At 42.7% G+C, this 16,878-nt stretch overlaps 1 pseudogene; it reads left to right on the top strand.

Moving 5' to 3' along the window:
- Positions 1-1,976: 1,976 nt before the first annotated feature.
- On the top strand, positions 1,977-15,931 carry LOC115322671 (annotated as a pseudogene).
- The last annotated feature ends 947 nt before the right edge of the window (positions 15,932-16,878 follow it).

Here is a 16,878-nt window from a genome sequence, read left to right as displayed (position 1 = left end):
AACATCAAGGACTCCAAACTCAAACAAGTGATAAGGCGCAGGCGAGCCGGTTTACGTTCATGATTTAATTCAACCATGAGACAGGAAACACATGAAGGACAAACACCACTAAGTTTCAAATTGTCATGTTTGTCCGTCTTGTTTCCCTGCCTCAGGCTTGTCTTAAAGCATGACTCTAAACTCGTCAAACACGAAGTTCTGGCCGAAGTTTACAGAGTGCAGGGATTGGACTATCACGACGATGACTTCGCACTTTTGTCGCCAGCGTCCGATCGGCGCTCTCCGCGGACTTTAGGCTCCAACTTTGTTTGACGAGCTTAGGGCTCTGGGGAATCCCAGGCCCTTTTTGGGTTTGGAGGTTCTAAGAAAAGCGTGTGTACAATCGAGTCTACAGGAATGAACATATTTCCTAATGTCTTCTTTCATAAAAAAATGTTTATCGACTTGTAATAAAATTGCTCATTTTTTCGTTCACAAATGAAATACGTAACTAATTGCATTGAATTACATGTTTGCGGCCGCGGACAATCGCGATGCGAAAAACGGAAGCTGTTTCTGCTCCTTCTACTGCGCGTTCCACGTCCGAGCGCAGCCAAGGCTACGAACCCAAGCCGTCAATCAAGCAGAGGCAAAAGGGCATCGTCACGTGGCTCGTTCTCTTTGTGCTTGATTTCACCGACTAAAGCAATGCCCCGCAAAGAATACGCCATGATTTGCACTTTTTTTCTCAGCATGATCTGACTTGACGAGGTGACGACAGATTTTGGGCGCTGCTCGATTGGTCGCTGAGCCACGTCTTCCTCACCAAAAGATTCTTTGTTACCGGGTTGTTTCATAACTAAAAGCTGAGGTTTATTTTTTCAGTCTCTCCTTCGAAAGACACGATGACGATGTCGAATACTTCACTAGGGGCCGTCCTTCAATATGCCACTGGTCACGAAACTGCTCGGAAAGGTTATGGGATAGCTTGGTACGCGACCACGCGCGGTGCTGGCATCGAGAAGAGAGCCAGGAGCCGCCAATCTAGACTGCACTGCTAAGGGTCATGCAACTACGTAAGTTTGTCGGAATTTCAAACCCACTCTGATGGCTGCAGTGTAACACGAAGGTTGCCCTGTTGCATAAAAAAATGTGATAAAATGACATAGGCAACTACCATCCAGTATCAAAAATTCCATTTTTTTTGAGAGTACTGGAAATAATTATTTGAAACCAGTGTAGTGACTGAGCAGAAACAAAGTCTCCTAACTAAATATCACTTTGGTTTCCGTAGAGGTCTCGGCAAAAAATATGATTTGCTCGCGCAAAAGGAACTAGTCCTGATTACGCTTGAAGAAGGAAAATGAGTTCAGAATATCTTCGTGGACTTAACTAAAGCATTCGACCGTGTAAATCATACACTATTAGGTCAAAAATTGAAGCTCTATGGTTTCCGTGGAAAGGCTGCATCCCCCCCAACGAAACATTTCCGAAATTATAAACGAAAGCACCATTCACGCGACTACCCTTCTAGTAAAAGGAGATGACATAACGTTACGTCGAGGTACACAAGGTTGTTCACTGGCTTTGATGTTTTAGCTGGTGTGGGCTAAGTCCGAACTTCCAGGGCACTTTTGCGGCGTGCATTCTACGTCATCAATTTCCCCGCTCTTAGCAGCCTCTGGGCGTGAGCTTTCTGAGAATGTGGTGTGAACATGCGACGGAAGGGCTAGACTGACAGTTCAATAGACAAGCGAAAATAATACTCAATTGTGGCGTCCGGGGTTCGCCTGCCCTTTAACATCATCGTCTGGCAAAGACGGCCGAACTTTCTATTTTCAACTAAATGTTCTTGACGACTCGTTTTGTTTTATTGTGGTTTTATTTTTCTTATGGTGGCTCTCGATTTCTTTTTTCTGCATAAAACGGATCGAGACCGAAGCATGAATCGACAGGGAAGCAGGAGACTCAATTCCACAATTTATTAAACGCGTAGCATGGAGAAACGTTTTCAAATTCACCTCCTTCTCTTGTTGGTGAACGTAACACTGAGTAAATGAACGCTATACAGCGCTACAAGGTAGTGGGACCGATAGTGCGACCTAAGAAAGGAAGTCGTTGGGCCTTTTTTTTGTGTAATATTCGTTGAGCGATGTTAGGAGACGGTGCGAAACAAGACGAACACCATGGCGGTGCGATTTGGGCGCTCTCTGATAAATCCCATCAGCTCGTAGCGACAGCCGCATCTGGATTTAAGGTGAACATAAGTATAAACCTGCTTGTGTGGTCCTTCATAGAGAATCTTTTAACTTGCTTCTTTGGTGAGCAATCACGAGGCTTGGTCAATTCTATATGGTGAGTCAGCACTTTGGAAATAAATAGTCTCGTTAAACCGACACGCTTGCGGGGTAAACAAAACGAACGACATTACACCATGGTTACAACAGTTAAAATTTTGATACTTCTACCACGCGTCAGGTAGCAGAGCATGCCATATGCTGCACACAAGCGATGGTCGGTGCAGTTATAGTGGTAACAGCTTTACGATCGAACAATCTTCAACCTACTTCAACCTCGTCAGGCTTTTATAAGCATGGATAAAGTAGTACCAGGAAAGTCTGAGCTAAAAGGTGTTCTAGGCTTTCATTTAAGCGGAAGCGATGTCTCCGTTCTGCGTTCAAATATTCATTTCAGTCTGTTTTCTTTTCAATAGATTGCCATCCAACAAAGCAAGTACACATAATTTAGCCAATCACTTCACAAATATGTTTTCATTTGTAACAGTCACGCAAGTATTCTTGGCCCTGCCTATTTATTTCAGAATAATGTAATGAGAATTCTTTTTTAAAATAATCTATTAGCTTCGCTTAAGGACTACCTGAGCGAACGAAAGCAATGTGCGGTACTAAAAGGTAAAAAAACCCGAATGTGTAGGTATCACTTTTGGTGCCCCCCAGGGTTCTGTCTTGGGTCCTCCGCTCTTTCTGGCACACATTATTGATATCATCAAAAGAATTCAATCAAATATAAGACTGTTCGCAGATGACTGCATTGCTTATTGGGTAATTAAGGATGTGAACGATATGAATATCTTACAGACCGATATGGACACAATTTTTGAATGCTGCTTCAGTTGGACTACGAATCTAAACGTTCAGAAGTGTGTGCACATTAGATTTCCTACAAAAATGTCCCATATCATCTGACTATATAGTAAATAATAAAAAAATAGAACCACGAATCAGTGTAAAGCTTGGTGTTATACTGCCTAGTCATTTAACATTGGAAGCGCCTGTAGATACGATAGCCCTAAAGGCAGTACGTATGCTTAACTTTATAAGACAAAATTTCCGACAGGGATCAAGCGAAATTAAGGAAACGTTGTATTTTACTTTTATTCGCCCTTATATAAAGCACGCGGCAATTGTCCAGGACAATAATTGAATAGATATACTTGAAAAAGTTCCGAACCAGTGTGCTAGACTTTTTTTGAATAATTATCAACTTGGAGCAAGCGTCACCAGTATGAAGACAACACTAAATGGACCTTTTCCACATACCGACGGCACCAGGCGGTGGCTGCACGAACTAAAAATCGAGGAAGTGACCTACCTGCGCTACCAATTGATAATGGGAGCTATGCTACCAGTTTCGTCGCTCTCTGAGCTGCGGCGCGTGCCCAACGCGACTTTAAAGAGGGGAAAGAAAAACACGACGCAAACGACGTTTTTTTATTTCCGTCCACTTTCTTTTTTTGTGTAACATAATTATATATATGCTGCAATTGCGTGTTCTACTCGCTGATCAACAGCCTCCTTCCGAATTTCCTCGATTTTTCGTACCGATTTCCGCCGCTTGGCATCGGGCGCTGGCGCGTGCGCAGAACGCTTCTCGGAAAAGGTCCACTGGGTATCAATTAGCGACCGAAGACAATCTTTTTCGTTAAATTTCTTGATAATATATATCACAATCGCCTCCTAATCAGTAAGGACACATTTCTGCATGATCATTTTTAAGTACCGGGATGAGCAGACAAACCAAGAACCATCCTACCATACTCTTGTCGTACTAATATTTACGCCTTTTCGTTAAAAAAAAAAAAACACAAAAAAACAAGAAAATTAAGGAACGGAACAAATTGTCTAAGGATGTATTTTTGTCTAATTTTAAAAATGTTGTGTAATGAATTTTTTTTTTATTTTTTCAGTATTAAGTGAGCTTCGCTTGATATTGTTCTTAGCTTTCATCAGTGCTAAATAAAATTAAAAGAAAGCAACGTGTTTAATAGTTTTGAGAAGAAACGTAACGTACACAACGTTCACCGCCATTATGCCAATAAGGCGATGCAGGTTGCCATGTAAATAAGAAAAAAAAACTTTAATAACGAATTGCGTTTTTTGTTTGCGTTGCCCGCCGTAGTTTTATTAATTGCTTCCCATTTTTGCTCAAGAGTGTTTTCTTAGAAGTACCATTCCAAGAGTTACTTCTCTGCAGATGCACTCGTAGTTTACAAGTGTTGATTAATTTGTTTCCAACTGATGGTGAAACTATTTGCAGACACTTCCGAAACACGCATATAAAAAAAAAGGCTTTACTGTGTAGTATGAACTACTCTAAAAGCTTCTAAATAGGAACTTATACAGGCCTACGTTTTAGCAAAGCCCAATTTACAAGTCTCTAATGATCGAGAATCAATATTTGCGGCTCGAGATATGGCTTGTTGGTTCAAAGCCAAGCAGCTCCGAGCGACAGCGTGCTGTAATATTTCGGTGAGGTCATGATCGGTAAGTGAAACATTTAGTTCGTAAACAATACTATGATAAAGAATACCCGTTGCGGTTTTAATGTGCATTTTTCTGATTACTCAATTGGATGTGCCTTCTAAGGAAATTTACACTCTCGAAGCAGCGCAGAAGCGAGAAGTCTACATTTCGTCGACTTAGATGTCCCCTATTGCCAAGAAGAAAAACTCTGTTCAGTCGCGTTGCTACGTTTGTTCAGCGAAACTGTTTCAGTAGTACATTGATATAAGTTCGTGAACATGTTTTCACATGGCAAAATTTTAGTATTTTATATATTTTAGAGATAACTATAATTTTAACGCAATTGAATCTTCACAAACACCGTAAAAATATGCCGCAAACAAAAACAGAAAAAAAGGGAGAAATGTTCTTCAATCCCGAACTTCAGCTTTTACTACTTCCAACAAAAAAGAGAGGAATGATATTCATTCGGAGAGGGTTAGTCGATTAATTTTGAGTCGATTGAATTTTTTTTCGAACCGAGGGTCTTACTGGGATAGGAGTAAACCTCTGGTGTTGACGTCTGCTGTGAATAAAAAGAACCTTCTGGTGAAGCGTCGGATTATGATACACAGGTTTTGAATCACGCTGTCGGAGAAGAGAAAGAAGAAATGTTTTCTGAGACTTTTGTGCAGTCCCTGCTTATATAATCCGCAAACTAGACTTTCGTAGTTTTTTTTAGCAGCCAAAGATGTGATACAAAAGCACTTCAACTTTCCAAAACATAAGTTTGTTTTGTTTTCTTTTTTGTGAAGCTTCGGCTGTCAATTTTAGGGCTAATGGGGATTCTTTTCAACTCATAACCAAATTTACATACATTTTTTATTTGTTTCTAAGATCAAAGTTTTCGCGCATTTAACACGCTTACAACTCTTGGGAAATCTAGTTTAATTGCAGTGTTAGAAAGAAGTTAGCAAAACGTTAATAACTGCAGCAGTTACCACCTTGTTTTACGTTACCACCTTTGGACTAGCTACGTTTACTGCATCAAACGCGCGGTAGGTAGTAAAAAGTGAGTAACTGCGGCAGTATACCTTTTCCTGACCGTTACAATATTTTTATTATCTATTTACTACCTCGAACGGGCGATTGCTAGTAACTTCACCTGCTATACGGGGAAGCGAGAACATGACAGATGGGTACCTATAGGGGCGTTGTTTTACAGACTGCAGAAAATAATCACTATGTGTACCATTCCTTAGCATGAGAAACCATCCTTGGTATGTTTAGCAAAAATCTTTGACAACAATTTTGGTGAGAAAGCAGCATCACGTTTGTAACATCGTTCACGGACGAGGTGTTCACTAACCTACCGACTACTTTCAAATGATCAGCATGAAAGGCGTATTGGTGGCCATTGAGTGCAGCCATTGAGTTAGCGTATTGTCACGTGTGGTCTGTGCGTGTTTCATTTATGTTGTTTTACCGTAAATGTCGTAAATAATTACTGCGTCTACCGTTGCTTCTTACTAAGAGTTAGCGTGTCGTCGCATGTGTGTTGTATGTGTGTGTCATCTATGTTCTGAATCCTTGTCAGTGTTAAATGTATAATACGTATGCAAATGTGCATGTAAGGAGCGTGGAAATAAAATTAATTTTTGTGCTAATACATTTCTCGCCAATTTTGAATTGGACGTCAACTAGTTCCACCTGGGTTCGGGGGTTTGAGAGCGACTTGTGAAATACATGGGCTCTATTGTTAAGGCTAATAAACGTTACTAGCTTGGCCTTTATTACCTACGGTTACCAGGTATCTTGTAGCATAGTTGACAAGCAGCTTCAGCTCTTACCTAGTAAATTCTACTAGTTCTTAAAAGAGCACAAACCTTCTTTCTTTTATTTTTAGGTAGCGGCCACCTTTTTGATGTTCAAGATGTGATCTACGAATTCCTCGTGACGAACTGCTCTAACAATGAAAAGGTGTCAACTTTTGATATTGAAGGATACAACAAAACCCGAGGTGCCACTGGGAACGCCGAAAAGCTTGCAGAGTATGTTGCGCTATGTTTTTGGCCCGAATAAAAACACAGATAAGCTACAGTCGCTAGAAATTGAAAGCACGTGCTTACCAAGATTATTATCTAACCAACAGTCGCTATTTAGCACTACTGACTTTCCAAGTTCCCGATATGTGATCTTGGGCTGCCCTCACAATGATTTCCTTTATCGTGTCGTTTGCATATTTGCACACTGTTCAAAGCAAAAGGCAGAATCCACAAATTTCTTGTGTTAATTATTCACATCTACCAGTAGACATGTCATTTCACTATAGAGAAGTAGAGTGAAAGAGCTCACCACTGGAGACGTCGTGTGTCTTCAAACAAAGCAAGGCAAGAGAAAAGACGTGGAAACACCGATCAAAAATTATAACTGCATACTGTTCTTACGACAAATTTTGCCCCCTTTTTTTTACTTTTCTTCAGTTAATTGGTTTATTTATTATGATTGTATAAAATTATAAATAAACCTTAGAATTGAATTCTTAGAAACACTGCACGAATCATAACGTACTTATGAGCTAATAATTAGAGTTTACTTCTAACTAAATCCCACCTGTATAATGAGGCCCCATCTTTGGTCACCTCGTGGTGTGTCAACATATTTGTCTATCTATTGATATGTATTTATTTTTATTTTAAATATCATTTTTGTGCTGGTGCACTCGGATGGACGTTCAACGTCCATTCCAGGCAATCAGAATTGTTGCTGTTGGATGACGATAAATGGAAGCTAGTTCTGAGCATGCGCTGCAAACTAACTTAATAATATTGATTTGTGTGTATGTTTACACAGCCGGAACTTAGTCATCCCCAATGGACATCTGGTAAAGTTCAAGCTTGGGCGAGTTGGTACGGCATACTCGAGAACTAAGGAAGCGCGAAGGACGAGGGACCAGACAAAGAAAGGCACAGACACAGCGCTGTGTCTGTGTCGTTCTCCAGCTGGTCCCACGACCTTTGCGGAGGAGCCGGTGGAACATTGGATGAACATTGCCTGCGGTGAAATAGGATTCTATCAGGATTTTCTTTTTATGGTAAATATAAAGTTTGGGCAAAATTCGGTGCAAAAACAGCGTCGTTGTCGGGGAAGCGTTGATGCTTGTAGCGCTAGGAACGTTACACGCCCGTACCTGATCACGTGTAGGCAGGATTGAACCAATTTCGAACGCTGCTCTTCCGTAGAGCTTGTCGACTCGCAGATCTAATAATGTTGATGAAAGCAAAGTCCAACAATATGGCGTCCGGTGAATACCCTCTATGCAAGAGAACAAAAATCGAAAGAAAGAAAGAGAGAGAAAACGAGAGAGAACAAGTAAGCATACTTCAACTGCGCAGCGGTTACTCCCAGAAGGCCTCGCTCGCACCGTCTGCTTCCGGAATGACGGCTCGCCCGATCGCCACGATCAGAGAACTTCGTCAAATAAATACAATAATCCGATCGCCATCCATCTGTATGAATCATATATTTGCATACTGTAGGAAGCCGGAAAGCTCGCTCGGACGTTATTTTTCAAACATAACATTTCAGTTCAATTTCTCTTAAAGCACCATGCGGCCTCCGCTGCGATAAGGGCCAAAGTAAACACAACGCGCACTGCACTTTTTACAGGTACCGTCTTTTTTTCTTTTCTGAATCACCGCCTGCGTGACGCTGCAGAGTTTAGTCAGGTGTTCAGACATATTAGTAATTACTTATGAGGGCTCTCATTCAGACACTTGGCAAAAGACAACGAGGAATTCGACCGCCGTGATTGGCCGGCACCATGGCCAAGAACGGCGTCAGCCATTCACGGCCACCGAATTCCTGGCCGGCTCGTTCGCCAAGTGTCAGATTAGAGCCCCTGGTCTGGAAACTTCGACGGTTCCCGCCCTATGCTCCATTTTCATTTAAAGGGAAACTGGATCGGTTCTGTATTTGACCAAAAACACCTTAATCATCTTCGTTTGGCGTCCAGGATCACGAATATCAAAGCTATTCTTCAATTTGGTGCGCGGAGGATGCAGAAAGTAATGTTCAAAAGAACCGCCCAAGCCCCTCCTTCCGGGGCGTGACGTCATATAAGGTGTTTCCGGAATCTCCTCTCGCGAGAGTCTTCAGCGCCTATCAAAGCTATGCACGCGCACTTTCGCTATTTAAAAAAAAAAAAAAAAAGTAAAAAAGGCCAGAAAGAGACGTCACGACTGGTGTCAGTGCGGGGGAATATACCTGGCAAGCTCGTGTTTGCACGCGCTGCCCACACGAGCGACACACGCTCGGCACACCAAAGATCCTTGTATGGCTTCACGACTGTTGGAGGTTTTTCGCCTTTTCTTGCGTTTAGTTACATCTTCTGGGAAAACAAACGTGATATTCCGATTCACGGAATAGAATATTTTAAAATACACCTCTGACTGGTTTTCTTTTTTCCTATTTTTGATGTGTTTTAATTTTTTTTAAAGTCCGATTGCAGCCGTTGTTAGAGTCCTATGGATAGAATGAAGCTGCGCCAAAAGTGCCCTGTAATTTTGTGCGTTAGCTATGACTGGCGAAACGAATCGAGTACTCCGAATCCGCTCTTATCATGCGCTTCTTTTCTGGGTGTGATTGGTCTAGCCGATCGCAGCGAACCCATGAAAACAGTGAGCTAATGACGACGCACTTTTGGCGTTCATTGGTTGGCTCCTTCGGATCGTGGCTTTGGCTGAAGGCGGACTTAAAGGGGCACTCAAGTTGTTTTTGTGTTCGGGGTTGGATGATGACAACTGAATTTAGACGCCCTAAGTATCCCTAAAAACCAAAAATTATAGTCATACAGTGATTATTTCTTTAATAAAGATGTAATTGAAGGCCGCCAAACCTCGGATCCATCCGAAAACGAAACCACTCTCATTAGTCATCGCACGCATATCAAAACGATCGCGGGCCAATGGCGTTGGACGACGTTCCGTCGCGCAGTGATCCCGAGGTAGCCGCACCGGCCGAACTTTTTTGTTATTCGAGCTTCTATCATGGCGGAGTTCTCTACGCTCGAGGACCTGACGCCGTTAGAGGTTGACATTCTTCGGCGGACAGCCGACCTGGGCATGATTTCCAATGACGCCACTCCGACGCGCGATGTGGACGATAGCAGCGCTCGGAGTCGTGTTAGGGTTCCAAGGACGACGAAACGCAGACCTTTTCGGGCGTTTTTCGATTTGCGGTTGGGGCAAGTCGTAACCAAACCAGCGTTTGGCATAGCAGCGAACCTCTGGTACGTGATGTCAAACGATGTCGCCACGTTGACTTTCGCCTCGGGAGGACGGGGAAGGCTGGTTCAGACATTTGCAACGAGCGCGTCCGTTGCAACCGGAGTGACCGGAACGACCGCTCTGCGCCGCGCGTATACTTACACCTAAAGCCACTGCAACAAGCGTAGCGGGTCGTCAGCACGGCGACCGCTTCTACGCCGCCGTCAGCTGTTTCAGCGGTGCCTCTGAAGAGGGGACGCACTGCCACTCAATGCAGTAGCAGAATATAGACAGACAGATTTCTATAGCCTAAAGCTTTATTTTGTTTTCATGATAGGCTTGCAGGGTACAGTGGGTGAAAAAAAAAAGAACAGAAAAGGATGCAGTACGCCGTCTTGGACGATCATGACTCTAATACACGACTTTGCCAATAGTACAAATACCGGCACACGCCTTTTATACGATTATAAAAGACGATGTAATCTAAGCGGCGATATACCAACGTAGAAATATAATTTCGTGATCAGATAGACGTTGCGAGTGTTCAGGATTGCTAACACTAATCACTTTTTTCCGGTGATGAAAATGCACGAAACTTCACATCCTTTATGCGGTACGTGCCAGTAATACCTTGAACTTGAGCACGCGCATGAAATGCGCCAAATAAGAAATCCGGGCGATGTTCGAGGACACAAATGCTTAGAAAGCACCACTGTAGTCGAAGTAAACAAACGCGACGGCACGGGCGTTTCTGCTGTATTGCGAGTGCCGCCACGACATCGCCGCACGACTAGGTGGATCTTCCCTTCTAGTACGTGCTGGGTTATCATAGCGAAACACGACGAAACTTCACAGTCAAGGATAGCGCTTTTACGCGGAACGATGAGCTTTCACCACGCCGTCCACGTCGACGATCTCCACCAACGCCATGTTTGCAGTTCATGATAGGTCCGTTTCCGCGCACCCCGAGGGAACGGGAAATTCACCCCCCGCAGAGGAAGGCAAGGAGAAAACGTAGTCCCTTGTTTGTGAAACGATAATTGCAGTATCGCGTATTCTAAACTATAGCTATTTTACGTCTTGTGAAATTATCATGCACAACACATCTAAATTAACTGAAAATTGTTTTTTTTAGCGAAACCTTGCAAAGGGCGCCAAAATTTTCAAACATACGATAATTTCATTGGTCGGCCCAGGAACAGAAAAGAGTCCACACGTATTTTATTCCTGCGTGATTAATAGGCGGTTCTGCCTTCTAAAACTGAAGATACTCATTTTCTGACACTTCCTTAACGCCATCGCACCAAAAAGTAGCTTCCCTAAAAACCACTTGAGTGCTCCTTTAAAGGAAAACGTAGTGTAGTTAATTTATTCGCCACAAGAGGGGCTGAGGTGAGTACGAGCAACAAAAGAGGAAAATAAATTACGAGACGTCATTTATTAAACGTATTTTATAATTTTGTAAGCGTATAAAGCACCCTTCACGTGGCGCTTGAATTCGTACGAAAAAGTATGACCCCTAGGTCCGAAGGATTTCTAGGTTTATTTTTTTTCTTCACTATTAGTATTATAACCCCATTTTGTGCAATTTTTTTGTTTTGTGCTCATCTCTCTTTTGTGTGTGCCTGAGCTTCGTCTGATTCGTGGGCTCTTTCTTCTTTCCGTATATTGTGTTTATCGTATTTTTGTTTAGTATCCCTGCGCAGTAACTGCAATGTCGTTGCTGAATACTATGAAACGTATTGATTAATTTGCTAATAACATTATTGTCTGATAATTATGATTTTGGTCCGGCACTCAAAGTATTGTCTCGTTAGCGCTATTATGATAAAGAAGAAAAACGTTTTTTTCTCATTTTTAAGATTGCTTTGATGGCGCAGCGAGGACCAAACTTCTCTCGCATGATGGGAAACCATGGTTATGCTATCGAATGTATTGCACTGCAATGTGATCGTAATGTTTCTCAATGCAGACACCCCCCTGTGGAGTTCGACGCCGGCCCGGTGACGTACGGTACTGCTAGAGTACAATCGCTAGAGTTGTCTGCAGTGTATGTACAGACTTTTCACAACAATCAGTCTGGCGTGGACGGTAAGGCTCACATATCGGAGCAAATAGAACAGGAAGACGAGTACATGTGGACCGTCACCAGTGGAGCAGGCTTATCCGTCAAGGCCAAGTTCAAAATAGAAGTTCCACTAGTATATAGTTTCAGCACAGAATTTTCAACAACACTGAAGAAAAGTTCTGGATCCACCACGGTCGAAACACGCACTACGCGACAATGGATTCGACAAGATGTAAGAATACCCCCTGGAGCCACTATTCAAGCCAAGTGGTATGTCAACAAAGCGCAAGTGGTGAGTAAAATGTAATATTTTTTCATAAACCACCCGTTTAAAAGTTACAGTGCGAACACGCTCTCGAATAATTGCACAGTTCATTGAATCATCTCTCTAGGACGTTATCTTGAACGAAACTGTATTTTCCTCCCACAAAACGCAGAACAGAATACATATGAAGAATTACTTTCGTTTCAAAAATATTCTATTCTTTTATTAAAAAAATACAGGCTGCCGGTTGTTCAAAAGAAGAAAAAAAAAAAAAAAAACACGCTTTCGTTAAAGACTAAAATAATTCAACGTTGGAGAATATCAGTCATCCGCTTTGAGTTCCTATAATAAACTATTGTTTTGCTCATGTTCAGCCGATTGAAAACCCTATTGAAAATTCGATCAAGATACGTAATTTGGGACACTGATTGCCAGTCAGCAGCCTTGGTGGAACGTGCCCTGATGGTTCATCAGATGACGTCTGACTGCCACTGCCAAGGGAATTTCATCAACAAGGGCAGCATTTATATGAGTAAAGCTATACGCACTCATAAATATCGCCAAATCAACAGAACAAAATGTTCGAGAGAAAAAAAAAAGAAAAAAAAAAGCAGGTCTACTGTGGACCGAACCCGCGTCCACTTGCGTACAAAGCGGACACCTTAATCCCTATGCCACGCGATCGCGTAGGAAACTCGACTGGACCATTCTTTTTATACGATTTTAGCGGAGTGTGTATAGCCATTTCCGTCCGAAGTGCACTCCGAAGTGCGTATAGCTTTACTCTTTATATAAAGCTCAAATTCCGAGGTGGCAATCTTGGATGGCTATGAAACGGTTCACAAGCCGAGGTGGCCATCTTGCATGGCTGTGAAACGGTTCACAAATCCTTAAAATGAATATTATTCATGACATCAAAATCAGGAAAAGTGTGTACCCGTCCTTTGTTTTTTTCCACCTTTTGAAATTGGCGTTTTTCGGGAAAAAGGGACATCCGTTTACAAACGGGACCACATGCACCGTAAGCATGTTTCAAAGAAACGCCCTCGATGTCTGAACCTTTCGGGACGACCGTATACACTTTAATTCACAAAACCTACGCGACTCCGTTGAAGCTAGAGAGCAAGCATGCATGCTACGACAGACAGCCCTGGCTTCCATGGACGAACGCGAGCAGCAGACATATCTGAACTACGCTCGCGGATGCTTTTTGTCTGCACTCATCATGAAACAATAATAATGAGGTGCGACAGAGCGGTAAGGCCAATAGGCCATGCAGATAGAAAGGTATAAACTTTCTAGCCCAAACCTCTCGGACCGAGTCAGGAGCATTTTAGTATTGCAGCCCGAGATTCCGACAATGAGCGCATAGCTCTAAAGAATGCTTCGGCTGCGTATGCAGTTAAACCTTCAGCATGTTATGCAAAGCACTCGTACATCACTCGCCGTACTTCAGTTATACTAACCTGCCATGAAGAGCACTTCCGCGTCGTAGAACGATCCTTTTGTTCGCGCGTCCCCGGCTCAGTAGACCTGGTACACCTTATCGTCTTCAACTACACCACTAAAGTCCCTTACATCGTCGGAACTCACAACAGGCTGGGTATTGTCGAGTAGAAATTCTACTAAAACATAAGACATTGTAAAGCCCGGGCAGGATCGACAGGTTGGATCAAGCGGGGAAACAAAACGAGTCGAGAGCGATCGTTCATGGAAGCTCGGCGAAGCCTCCATGGGCGAAGCGAAAGTGGCATGTTCGGCGTTTCGGCGGGCTTCTGATCAAGGTTGACGGTCGGTTGCGTGTCATATCTCTAACACCAGCGGTTTTATGGGCTCACGTCCCGAAATCGTTTTCTCGTGCATATATTATTTTTCGTTTTCATAGATTTGACGAAATGGTGGCATCCGAACAAACTTTACGTCCTTTGACCGTACGTCTGTCTGCACGTCAAAGCTTTTTGACGTAGAGTCAGAGACAATCGATTTACAATCAGACTCGCCACCAAGACATCTTGACGCCATTTCGCGGCGGCCGACTGCTACCAGGAAACCATCAGAAAGCCGACAAGCGGAGTCTGACTGGAGTTTGACTGTCGGTCAGACTAACTTGTTGGCCAATCAGACATGCTTGACGTACAGTCAGGCACAGTCAGCAGTCCATTAGAAAACATTGACTGCCAAACAGGGTTACATTGATGGATTTTTCCTTCTGGAAGCACGACGAAAAAATATAAACACGAAACTTTTGTCGCCACACCCACGCCTCCTTCTAAAGAGTAATATCCACCTGCTATTGTCACAGAATGTGAATAGACACACACGCGAATGCCGCGTCTAAAGCCAGCAACAGTGGGCGCCATTTTTCGAAGGCTGTCTACTATCAACGCGTCAACGCTAGCTTGGGGCTTTAAGCTTGGCTTCCACAGATGCTCCGCTTGAAAGAAATGGAATATAATTTCAGGTCCGAGCTTGCACCAAGCTTCGTCGGAACCGCCAAAAGTTCGAAAGACGATAAAAAAAGAAGCAAAACAGCGCCTAGATATTGACAGAGTAAAAAAAGACTTTCACACACGTTTGCTAGCGTGTCCGAAAGTGACGTCAGGCGTAAGGGTCCTGCAGTTGAATGCAAATATGTTCCAAAAGCCAGGGGTAGTCATAATGAAAAAAGTTTACACTGGCTTAACACCACAAAAAATATAATAACGTCGAAACGTCTATGTTGTTCTTATATTTTTTTGTTGTGTTAAGTGAGTGTAAACTTATTTCATCATGACTGTAGTTGAACTTGTCTTGGGAAGGTTCAACGAAAAGCTATCGTTCGTCTCTCATACGTTGCTGCTACGTCACCCAAGACTATCCCTTAACCGCTTTAAAATAACCCTACAGTCGGACTCACTGCACGTATACATCATAGAAAAGACAGTCTGCAGACAGGTGCGAGCGCGAGTCACCACGAAATTTGTGCTTCGAATGCCGCATGGCCATGAGTTCAAGGAGAGTCTTGGCACGCGGCATTTGAACCACGAAAATCGCGCTGACTCGTGTTTGCAGACTGTCTTTGGTATGAGGTATGAGCAGTGTGACTCCGACTTACTATAGTTAGAAGCGTAATTCTGACTGTTGTTTTCTTCATTCAGTGCTCAAGAAGCCATATCACTGTTGAAGCTGCACGAGCCATTTCTAGAACAACCAGAATCACAGACAAACCAGTAAAGGGGTTTACGCTCCTTATGGTTGAAAGTTTAGGATCAAGCAAATTTTAACGTCACGGCGCCTTCATCGCGCTTCTTAAACTGTTGTGCCTATCAATATGGGGTCGCACATAACAGTCTTTTCATATTTTTATGTTTTAGGAGGTGCCATGGGTATCAAACATTACCATGACGGGATACGTTGCAGCTTTGTTTGAATCACCCACTGCCTTAACCTGGAAGTACTTCAATGTGAGCAACATTAAACATGAACAATTAATACACGAAGGAGATTCCGCCATATCCCAGGCAATTGGCTGTTTAAAGCAAACGTAGCTCAGAGCTACCACCTCTCCACCACCAAAACAGAATTAACGCCTCACACTGCGAGCTTGGCTAAACACATTTTTGAGGAATAAAGTTCGTAGACCACGACCCGAGTGACTCAAACAGCCTCTTGAAGAAATAAAGATCCAAAGAAAGCAGTTCCAAACATTACTCTCTTGCGACTAAAGAATTGAAACGTCCTCCAATAAATATATGAGTTCACCTTAGGCCATCCTTTTCTGAGTTATATGTTACGGCACGACATTATTTTCTTCATCTACTATATGGTGTACACAGGGTGATTTTCTAAGAGTCACACTAATTTAAATACAGAACCCGTCAAAACTACATTTCTGCTATTTATGCTGGCGAGTTATACGGCCAGGGCGACATAGTATATTGAGCTAATCATAACGATCTGTGGACTAATTAAATACTATGTGTTAATTAAACTTGTAATAGTAAAATAGACTTAAGGTTCTAATTAGAAACTTACTGAGCGTTATCCAAAACCACTAAATCAATATTTTTTTTTAGAAATACTTTAATTGCGTAGAAAGAGTAGTAGTGCGCTAGACACTTGCGAAGTATTGTAAGCGGGCTGTTTTTCCGCAGGTCATCCAGCAAAAGTTTCTCGATTGGCAGCAAACGTGTAGCAATTACACAGAGTTCTATACTGAGGCTCTAACTCATCGTCTTTTGTAGACTCTGCTGCATATTCCAGTTCCTGCTGTAAAGCTGAGCAACTTGGACCTCCGGCAAGAATTTTGCAGCAGAACATTATGCTTCTTTATTCACAGTGGAACATATAACAAAAAACAAAAAATACATTGAAAGTTCTTTTTTTGGTAGATTTGGGAGGTGTTTTACTGGCAGTTGCACATATACTTGATAAGACAAATGTTGTTGCGATGCATGTAGCTCATGAAATAAATCAGGCTCTTCCATCTGGACACGACATTAAATATTTCGGGGTACCTAGTCATATTGGGATTACAGGCAACTATAAGGCTGAAAAATTGGCTGCATTGTCTACGAT

The sequence above is a fragment of the Ixodes scapularis genome, unplaced genomic scaffold (genome assembly GCF_016920785.2).
Source record: "Ixodes scapularis isolate PalLabHiFi unplaced genomic scaffold, ASM1692078v2 PGA_scaffold1__304_contigs__length_218370807, whole genome shotgun sequence".
NCBI lineage: Eukaryota > Metazoa > Arthropoda > Arachnida > Ixodida > Ixodidae > Ixodes > Ixodes scapularis.
The sequence above is the reverse complement of the archived record's forward strand: the minus strand, read 5'-3'. Positions and strand labels throughout refer to the sequence as shown.